This window comes from Hibiscus syriacus, unplaced genomic scaffold (assembly GCF_006381635.1).
Source record: "Hibiscus syriacus cultivar Baekdansim isolate YM2019G1 unplaced genomic scaffold, ASM638163v2 tig00009942_pilon, whole genome shotgun sequence".
NCBI lineage: Eukaryota > Viridiplantae > Streptophyta > Magnoliopsida > Malvales > Malvaceae > Hibiscus > Hibiscus syriacus.
Window position 1 is genome coordinate 1124467 of NW_024062205.1, and position 11003 is coordinate 1135469.

Genomic DNA, 11003 nt, shown 5'->3' on the forward strand with positions numbered 1-11003 from the left:
TATTACATTATATAAATGTTATCTAATATGTTATTGTACTTGATATTATTTTCGGTTAAATGCCTATTTTATTATATAAACACTACTTATTATATATTATATAAGCGCTACATAATATATTATTATATTTAATAATATTTCTGATTAAATTATATAACATAATCAGTCTAAATTTTAACCGATCACTTATTTAATAAGTCATTTTTAACTTTTTTTTTTTTTTTAGCGCCGCACAGCTTTCCTATACCCTTTAAACAGATCGCCACTTTTCACCCCGTCTTCTCAAAACTCTGAAGCTAAAAAAATACTCCAACTCGAATCCTGCTCGTAACCGCTCAGTTTCGCCAGGTATCTTTTCCTATTCCTTCTCTAACTCTAGATCTCCAGCTCAAAATTTTCGGTTTTTGATTTTCGTTCGATTCGATGGCATTGGATAGCTGAAATCGTTTCCAAGCTTCATTTATGTCTGCTTACTAAGAGAAACAAATCAGATTTTAAGCGCGTTTTTTCCTTTTTGCAGCGAGGAAAATGGATCGGTACCAGAAGGTGGAGAAGCCGAAGGCTGAGACCACCGATAAACGAGAACGAGCTGAGGATTACAGCTCAAGGGAGAATGCGGAGTTGCATTTCTTACGCCATGTCTCTGCTTAAGGTTTTCCATTTTTTATTAGATATTAGCATTTTTATTTAGCGTTTATTTAATAGTTTTGAATAAATGTGTAGCGTGTATTTGTTGTATAGATATTATGTTGAAGAGCTAAGGTTTCAACTCTCCTTCTGATTTGTAGGATAAAGCTGCAAACGAGATTGTGCTTAAAGCTACAGGCAGAGCTATAAACAAGACTGTCATGATTGCTGAACTAATTAAGGTATTTGTTTGATAGAAATAGGTTATTGTTTTCATTTATCTTAATCTTCTTGTTATGTATTTGTTTATAAAGTTATGTATCATCCGTAGCAACGCTATTCGTTCCGTTAATAATATTTCTTCTAGTTATGTAAGGATATGTCGGTTTTGTTATCTCTCTCCCTTGCATATTGTCCGATTTGTTGTTAGAAGATAGAGGACGATATAAACTTGTGATATGTGATTGTTCTTATCTTTATAATCTTCCTACACCATTTTCCTTTGATTTTCTACGAAAATGTATTAATTGTTCCAGAGGAGGATTGCTGGTCTTCATCAGAACACATCAACCGGATCAATAGACATAACTGACACATGGGAACCGCTAGAAGAAGGCCTTCTTCCGTAAGAACCTAGTTTTTGTGTTCTGTTGATCCGGGATTTCATTTTTCTTGCCATAACTAACATCTTATTTGATTCTAATGTTTGTTTTGCTTGCACAGCCTAGAAACCACTCGCCATGTTTCGATAATCACCATTACTTTGTCTAAAAAAGTGTTGGATGCATCTTCAATCGGGTATTGGCCACTACTTATCTGTATTTAAACAGTCGTGATGTTGAATGTATTTATTGTTCACTGAGGCCCGTTATCTACTATGATTGTCTTGACACGCTGCTCTTCTGGTCTGCAACATGTCATGCTAATAGATATCAACCTCCAATCCCATCTGAACAAGTTAAGGCATCAGCTGCAACCGAGGACACTGAAGAAGGTAAGGCAATAATGTACAATTATTGATGATTAAGTAATTCTGTTTTATGCTGTGCCCAAAGTAAATTGATACTTATACTCAATTTCACGCAAATAGAGGCCTCTGCTGACATCCAAGGCAAAGGACATGGTGATCAAGGGAAATATGGAGGTATAAGAAAACATCATGGCTCATTCTGTACTGAAATGAAATAACTGTCGCCTAAATTTGAGTCACTAATGGCATTTTTGGAGGAAGAGTTCTTTCTTTTTAATGTTATTTGAGAAGTTAAAATTCATTTAGAGTTTCAGTCATGGCTTTTTCCCCTTTTCAGCTTGTTCTTGATACATGAGGACATGTATTAGAATGGTGATGGAATTAAAGGAAACTTGAATTCGATCAGGATAATCTCTAATCATTCAGATAGATTAAGCTTCAATTATATGCTTTTGGTTATAAATGGCGAAGGGGGGCAGTAAAGCAGCTGACTTGACAGCTAGGCTGGTGCTGTGTATGTTGGTTGCATATAGTTTTTTTTTGATAGGAATTGCAGGCCTCGTTAAAAACCTCCTTCATGATTAAAGGAGCTTATAGAGAAGCTCCTTAATCAACGGAAGGAGGAAAAGAATGCCTTAAGATTTTATTAACCATAGAAAGAACACGATACAACCAGGGAGCCACCCCCAATATGAACAAAACACCAAAAACAGCCACCAACAATCCTACCAGAACCAGCCTAATCCAACAAAGCAACAACAACAGCCTAAAAAAGACTGGCCAAACAAAAAACCTAAACGAGGCCCGATAGACACTCAATCAAACAAAACAACCAGAAAAAAGCCAAGGGTGACAGCTGACTAAAACCATAAAAGCCAACTTCTAACTCAAAGGCCACGGAGCTTTCACATGATAAGAAAACAAAAAAAAAAACACGCATATAGCCGCCTTTCCACCACATCACCACGTCTTGTTGGCTAAAGACCATCCGAACTTCCAGCTCCAGACAAAAAGCATGGTGTAGATCACCTGAACCTTCTACTCCTGCCCCCGCCATCGTCTTCTGACAATAGATACACTACTGCGCCATTAGACTCACAACCCAAATCTTTCCCAAAAGGCAAGGAATTGAACGTATCCTTCTGTTGAGACTGCCCCAATGCTGGAAAATCAGATTCATAAGTGAATCTGCCATAAAAAACAGACACCTCTTCCTCCCAATGCACCTTACTCTGATGGCTCTTGCTTCGGGAACCCCTATACTTTCTTTTAGGAGCTGTAAAATTCCCTTGAAAAAATTGTTTAGATCTAAATTTGTTGCCAGAACCCACCTTAAGTCTCATGTACTGCCTTGCGATACCCTTTGGATTTACGAAAGCATAGTTGTAAGAACAGCCCTCGTGAATCCCTTCCTCCACCTCCCTTATCTCAACCCGACCATCAAACATGGGGAAATCATTAAAATAATCCTTTGAGCCTACAAAAGCACATGCAGACTCACTATTTTTCCTAAAGGCAACTTCATTATCCCTCTCCACGTGAACCAACAGATCCACTTTATCCTTTAGGCTCACATATTCCAATTCCTTTGACACTAAGAGACCATCATGTATGGGAGAATTAATTAAAAAATCCTTACTCTCCACAAAACCACGTGCAGGCAAACAATTGTCCTTAAAGACATCCACTGCTTCTCTCTCCGCATGCACCAACAATGTCTTGTGTTCCCCCACTCCCTCCATTTGGGAAAGAACCATCCTCTGACCCCCAACGTCGCTCCTCGGACCCATCATCAAAGCCTCTCCTATGTTCATGTCCTCCACACCCTCACCCGACAGGATGCTGCCTCTAGCACTAGTCCCCAAACAGTAGAAAATTTTTTCTTCATTCTCAGAACACCTCACGGCCGACTGCACCTCCGAAGAGTGAATGGAACTTCCAGCTTCTTCAGAACCCTCTTCCAGCTCAGGAAACTTAACTGAAAGACACCAACGAGCTCCCTCACCATGGATAACGGGGATACGACTGCCTCTTCAAAAGAAGACGACTCTACCCACTTAATAAAAATTCTGCACCATCCTAACAAGCTGTCTTTGAGAGTTGAGAATTTACTGTCGTCAACAGAACCAGCAATGGGAGCCACCATGTGACTAACATCCTTCCTTACATTGTTTCCCTCGACTGAATAAGGACCAGAGAACTTCTTCCTCCAGAAAACATCACGAGGAAGATATCTCGCCATGAATACTCTAATTTTGTTGCCTTGCTAGGCTTAGTAGCAGACGGGTCAGATATTCAGATCTCTGTTTTTTTTTCATGGAATGAGATGGCAATAATCCTTGGCATGTTGGTTGATTGTAAAAGTTTGTTATCTAGATTTGTGATGTGTATCAAATCATATCTTCTTTTTTATAAAAGTTTTACTTGTGCAGGCAATATAAATGGAGGTATAGTGGACCACAGGAATGGAGGATTTGATGGTGGGCGAGGTCATGGAGGCAGAGGTCGGGGTCGTGGGAGGGGACGTGGATCCCGAGGGCGTGGTAGAGGGTATGGTGGTGAAAATATGCAGTGGGATTCGGGATATTATAATGATAATGGTCCATCAGGACCATTTCCTGGATAGGGTCGTGGTAAATCTATGCCTCATTTGCTTTCCTTGTTCTTTTGTTCTGCCTAACTGTTAGTTTAGTGGTCCGACATATCCTGGGAGGGGACGTGGATCCCGAGGGCGTGGTAGAGGGTATGGTGGTGAAAATATGCAGTGGGATTCGGGATATTATACTGATAATAGTCCATCAGGACCATTTCCTGGACAGGGTCGTGGTAAATATATGCCTCATTTGCTTTCCTTGTTCTTTTGTTCTGCCTAACTGTTAGTTTAGTGGTCCGACATATCCAAAAACAAATCAATTTTTTCCCTTAAAACAAATTTAAAACAAACCATTTTCTTAGTCGAGAATCTTAGTTGAGTTATTTTAACAACAATGCATACATGGGTAAACATCCAATGTCTTGAATCATTTTTATTTTTAGTAGAAAAATTACATTAACCATTTCGGGTGAAATCACTGGTTGCAGGTGGAGGACGTTGGAGGGGACGAGGACGTGGTCGTGGACCTCGTGATCAAGGCTACAGATCTGATGGTCCAGTCCAGAAAGCCGCTTGAGCATCCACCGAGCCATGGTTTTAGATTGAACCAAACCAGTGGGTGGCTGCTGGTCTTTATGCATCATTCAAGGCTTTGATTGCAAAATTGAGTGGTAACTGGTAAGTGACCTTATCTGTTATTGTTTTCCAGGCCGCAATTTTTGTAGGATAGTTGGTGGGTGCTGGATATTTTGTCACGCCGTGCCAAAGTTAGTGGGTGCTTTCTTTTCCCTTTTTATTATAATTGAAAATGATTTTCTCAAAATAATAGAGCAGTAGTACATTCGTCCATGCAGTTTTTTGCCATCTGTCCTAGTTGTACGACGTTTATCCTTGTTTCTTAATGTTTACCTGTTGGGTGACCAATTATGAAATTCTCGATTCACGTAATCTAATGGGTAGTTCTGCAGTGCGACGTCTAAAAAACGGTTAATATACGGCGTGACCGGTTAAACAAGTGATCGGTTAAAATTTAGACCGGTTATGTTATATTATTTAACCAAAAATATTATCAAGTATAATAACATATTAGGTAACGCTTATATAATGTAATAGATAGCGCTTATATAATAAAATAGGTATTTAACGGGAAATATTATCAAGTACAATAACATATTAGGTAACGCATGTAATAGATAACGCTTATATAATAAAATATGTATTTAACAGAAAATATTATCAAGTACAATAACATATTAGGTAGCGTTTATATAATGTAATAGGTAGTGTTTATATTGACATATTTTATAAGTAAATCGGTATATTTATACTGGTAACATTGTAAATTTACCTATTACATTATAATTATTGGTTTTGATATTTCATAAAGTGTCGAAACTTTTTATAAAAGTATCGACACTTTATGCTTGCACCTCGTTAGGCATTAATATTTCATTCTGGACAAAAATATCGACACAAACTAAAAAAGTGTCGATACATGATTTAGACATATTCTATCATAAAACCGGTATAATTATACCGGTTTCATTGATCATTTACCTATTACATTATACTTATGGGTTTTGATGTTTTAGGGATCAATATTTTTTTAATAAATGTATCGACACTTTTTAAGGGTACACCTTTTTTGGCATTCATTCTAGACCGTAAGTATCGACACTTCATGCTTGCACCTCGTTGGTTTTAATATTTCATTCTGGACAAAAATATCGACATAAACTAAAAAAGTGCTGATACATGATTTAGACCTATTCTCTCATAAAACCGGTATAATTATACCGGTTTCATTGAACATTATACTTATGGGTTTCGATATTTTAGGGATCGATACTTTTTTAATAAATGTATCGACACTTTAAGGGTACACTTTTTTTTGCATTCATTCTAGACCGTAAGTATCGACACAACTTTAACAAGTGTCGATACTATATGCTGACCTATTTTAGCATAAAATCGGTATATTTATATCGGTTACATTGTAAATTTACTTAATACATTATAATTATTGATTTCGATGTTTTCGGGATCAATACTTTTAATAAGTGTCGATACTTTATGTTGACCTAATATATTATGCGTGCACCTCGTTTGGGTCGATACTTGTTACATTGTTAATTTACCTATTACATTAAAATTATGGTTTTGATGTTTTTTGGGTCGATACTTGTAGTTATTGTACATACTTAAATATGTATTGCGAATTTAATGTTGTACCCACCCTTTAACTACCACTACCAATACCACATCCTATTGAAAGCAGTACGATTGAAACATGTTCAAAATGAACCTTTGCTTACGTCTCCATCAACTCCTGGACCACTGAACTTGCACAACAAAATTTTTGCAATGGATAATACTGATGTAGACAATGTTAAGCCAACCGAGGAATGCCATGAAGTACATAATGTTGATGAATCTGACAGATTGGTTAGTCAGCTCTTTTGTTCACGTGATCAAGCTTGGTACTTTTACAAGGGATTTGCACGTGAACATGGGTTTAGTGTACGTAAGGGAACAACACGGCTTGACGTGGAAGGGAATATGAAGACACAAGAATTTTGTTGTTCCAAATAAGGGTTTCGAGTATCAAAAGTCAATACTGTTGATCGTCAACGTGCTCATACGCCAGTCACAAGAAAAGGATGTAAGGCTAGAGTTGTAGTTACAGCAACAAATACAAACGATCAGTGGGTTATAAGTAAGTCTGATCAGAAACATAATCATGCATTGTGCACACCTGCTATGACACCATTTATGCGTTCTAATAGAGCTGTAAGTAAGGCTGATATCGATGAGGCAACAACATTGAAAGAGGTCGGTGTTGGCACGTCACAAGTAATGAACTATTTAATGCAGCAGGCAGAGGGTTATCATAATGTTGGATTTACACATAAAGACCTCTACAATGCACTTCAAAGAGGTAAAGCAAAGGAAATCGTCGATGGGGATGTGAATGCGCTTATTGCCTACTTTGATTATAAGAAACATGATGATCCCGGGTTTTTTATGACATACTCGATAGACGAATCGGAGGCATTGTATAATCTTATTTGGTCAGATTCTACATCGAGATCGGATTACACATGCTTCGGTGATGTAATTGCGTTCGACACAACGTACAAAGATAATTTGTATGGTCGTCCAATTATGCCTATTGTTGGTGTCAATCATCACCATAACACAATTGTGTTTGCCACTGCCATAATCGCTGACGAGACGTCTCAATCTTTCAAGTGGGTGTTACAGAATTTTTTAGAAGCCATGATGAATAAATCACCTATTTCAGTTGTCACCGATGGGGATAGGGCAATGCAGATGGCTATCAAATCTGTTATCCCTTATGCTAAGCACAAATTATGTTCTTGGCATCTTTCTCGCAATGCACAAGCTAACATTGGTGACCCAAAGTTTACAGCAGCATTCTCAAAATGCATGGCTTCCTGGTGGACAACCAAGGAATTTGATATTCAATGGCGTTCGGTTGTTTCAGAATTCAACGTCCAAAAGCATCCATGGGTGATTGAGAAGGGAAATACACGACACTTATGGGCATAAGCATATCTAACCGGTCATTTCTTTGCCAATATTCGCTCAACACAAAGGTGCGAGTCTATGAATGCTTCACTAGCTATTGCACTGAAACACAAGAAGACATATTTAGATGTTGTTCGTGCAATTGAAGATGAAATTAGTAGAATGCGTATGAACTAGTTGAAAGCGGATTACTTAAGTTCCCATGCGAAGCCCTTCCAGATCACAAAACTGGTCGACCTTGAAAGCCATGCCGCTGCGATTTTTACCTGCGAATCTTTTCGTGTGTTCCAAGATGAACTTATACGTGAGACATTGTACTGGATTGAGGCAGAGATTAAGTCCTTATCAGATGAATGTCAACATTATATTTTGTCAAAGTACGCAGAAAAAAATAGGAAATTTGAAATTAGTTTTGATTCTCGTACGAAAACTCTAATTTGGTCTTGCAAAAAATTTGAGACCGTTGGACTTCCGTATCGCCATCAACTTCACATTTTGAAGCACTTGTACTACACATATTTGCCCGGGACTTTGATTCAAAGTAGGTGGACTAATGATGCGAAAGCTTCTGCACCCAGTTATGTTGATTTGAATGTGTCTCCAGAAGTGATGCAAATGGCAAGGTTCGCTACTCTACGTTCTACGTCAAGTAGGTTATGCTACATTGCATCAAAGACAGACGAGTCTTTCAAAACCGCAAGAGATGAGATGAAAAAACTAATAGAAGAATTAGAAAACTCGTTTGGTTTAAATGATTTAGTCAACCAGAGCATTGTAGTAAACAACGTTCGTGACCCTCAACGAAAACAACGCAAGCGAAAAGAAGTGTCGAAGAACAAGGTCGAGAAGAAAATTAGGCGATGTGGGTACTGCAACGGTGAGGGACATAACAAACTAACATGTCCTCAAGTCAAGCTCAGTTTGAGTACAAGCACACAACCTACATCAACTAATTTTTTCGAAGACGGAATGAAATGACAACGATCTCCATATATCGTAAGTATCAACATGACTCCTATTGTGTATAAGAAACATGTACATATAAATATTTTGAATGAAGGAAGAAAAACCGCGTTACTTAAAATTAGCGACACAATATTAAAAAGTGTCGATATAGGTTGTAGACATATTCGCTCATAAAACCGGTATATTTATACCAGTTATATTACAAAATTATCTATTACATTATAATTCTGGGTTCCGATGTGTAAATGTCGACATTTTTTGACAATGTATCTACACATTTTTCTTCCATTATGGACATAAAGTACCGACACAATATTAAAAAGTGTCGACATAGGTTGTAGACCTATTCGCTAATAAAATCGGTATACTTATACCGGTTATATTACAAAATTATCTAGTACATTATAATTCTAGACATAAAGTACTGACACAAAATTAAAAAGTGTCGACACAAAATCAACTTCCTTCTTCTTCAACAGATGGGTGATGACACATCCATATGGTAGTGTAGTTGAAATTGTTGCTCCCTTTGTGACCATATATACAATTGTATTAAATATGAGTTTTGCAATGTTTGGAGCCGTTTTGGATTTGGATTTATACTTTGCTATCCACCAATAATCGCTGTCTCGAAGCGTTGAATGTTTTCCCCCACTAGGCCGGATATACCATGTGAGCATTTTGTGAAACACTCTCGACTCTACATCGAGGTGAATTGGGCTATTTCTAGCAACCTGTTTAATTGTAGACAAATCTACACCATTTTCATCTGAATCCCCTTTATTCGCTACACCTAAACCCTCCGCAATAGTTTCCGGAGATATATATATATCCTTCCCCATGACATGTGTATTAATTCCTATTATATTAGTCTTATTAGGCTCGTGCTGTAAGGAAGCATTGTTGTAGAAGACTCTAACTAGGTTGGGATAATATATTGGTTCTACACCAATGAATTCAAGCCAACCCCAAGATGTAAATGTGGATTTAAAACTAAATGCATATTTATCATCAAACAAGAAACCCAGGTCAATGACACGTTCGGGACGAATCTTTCTTACTTTAAAACTCGTCTGCCATATTTGTTTCTCCATATCGGATCTAAAGTTCAGAGTTTCAAAGGACCTGATTTCCTCAGAAGAATCGTTTGTTTTAGAAGGAGGTTGTGGTTAAGAAGAACTGGGTTGAGAAAAGCTTTGAGAAAGACCGTGCTTCTGACGCTGGCGTTTTGGAGCCATTTTGGTTGGATGCTATTGCAATGGAACACAAACACATTCAGGAAAAAAACTCCAATATAGAAATCAATCAAACCCATAAAATATCGATAAATTTACCTGAAGAGTTATCTTCTGCCTGCTTGCCTTTATGTTTAGGATTTTTCGATTTAGAGTACTATATATAATGAACGGTGGAAAAATACTTGATATTTAAATTAGTATCGACAAAACATTAAACCGTGTCGATACATAATATATACCAATTCTCCCATAAAATCGGTATACTTATACCGGTTAGATTGAAAAATTACCTAATACATTATAGTTTTGGGTTTCGATGTTTATTGGATCGACACTTTATGGTTACACCCTGTTTGCCATTCATTCTTAACCAAAAATATCGTCACAAACTACAAAAATGTCGACACATTATTTAGACACATTCTCTTATAAAACCGATATACTTGTACCGGTTAGATTGAAAAATTACCTATTACATTATACTTATGGGTTTCGATGTTTACGGGATCGACACTTTTTATATATGGATCGACACTTTATTGTTGCACCCTGTTTGCCATTCATTCTCGACCAAAAATATCGACACAAACTACAAAAGTGTCGAAACATTATTTAGACTTATTCTCTCATAAAATCGGTATACTTGTACCGGTTAGATTGAAAAATTACCTATTACATTATACTTATGGGTTTCGATGTTTATCGGATCGACACTTTTTATATATGGATCGACACTTTATTGTTGTACCCTGTTTGCCATTCATTCTGGACCAAAAATATCAATACAAACTACAAAAGTGTCGATACATTATTTAGATATATTCTCTCATAAAATCGGTATACTTGTACCGATTAGATTGAAAAATTATCTATTACATTATACTTTTGAGTTTCGATGTTTATGGGATCGACACTTTTTATATATGGATCGACACTTTATGGTTGCACCCTGTTTGTCATATTGTAAATTTGTCTTTTACTTTAAAATAAATTTTGTAGTTATTGTACATACCCTCAATATATATAGAATGGCCATTCATTCTCGCACATGATGACA

At 37.1% G+C, this 11003-nt stretch overlaps 1 pseudogene; it reads left to right on the plus strand.

Annotated features, from left to right (window-relative positions):
• The first annotated feature begins 528 nt into the window (after positions 1–528).
• Positions 529–4797, plus strand: LOC120203382 (annotated as a pseudogene).
• Positions 4798–11003: the final 6206 nt, after the last annotated feature.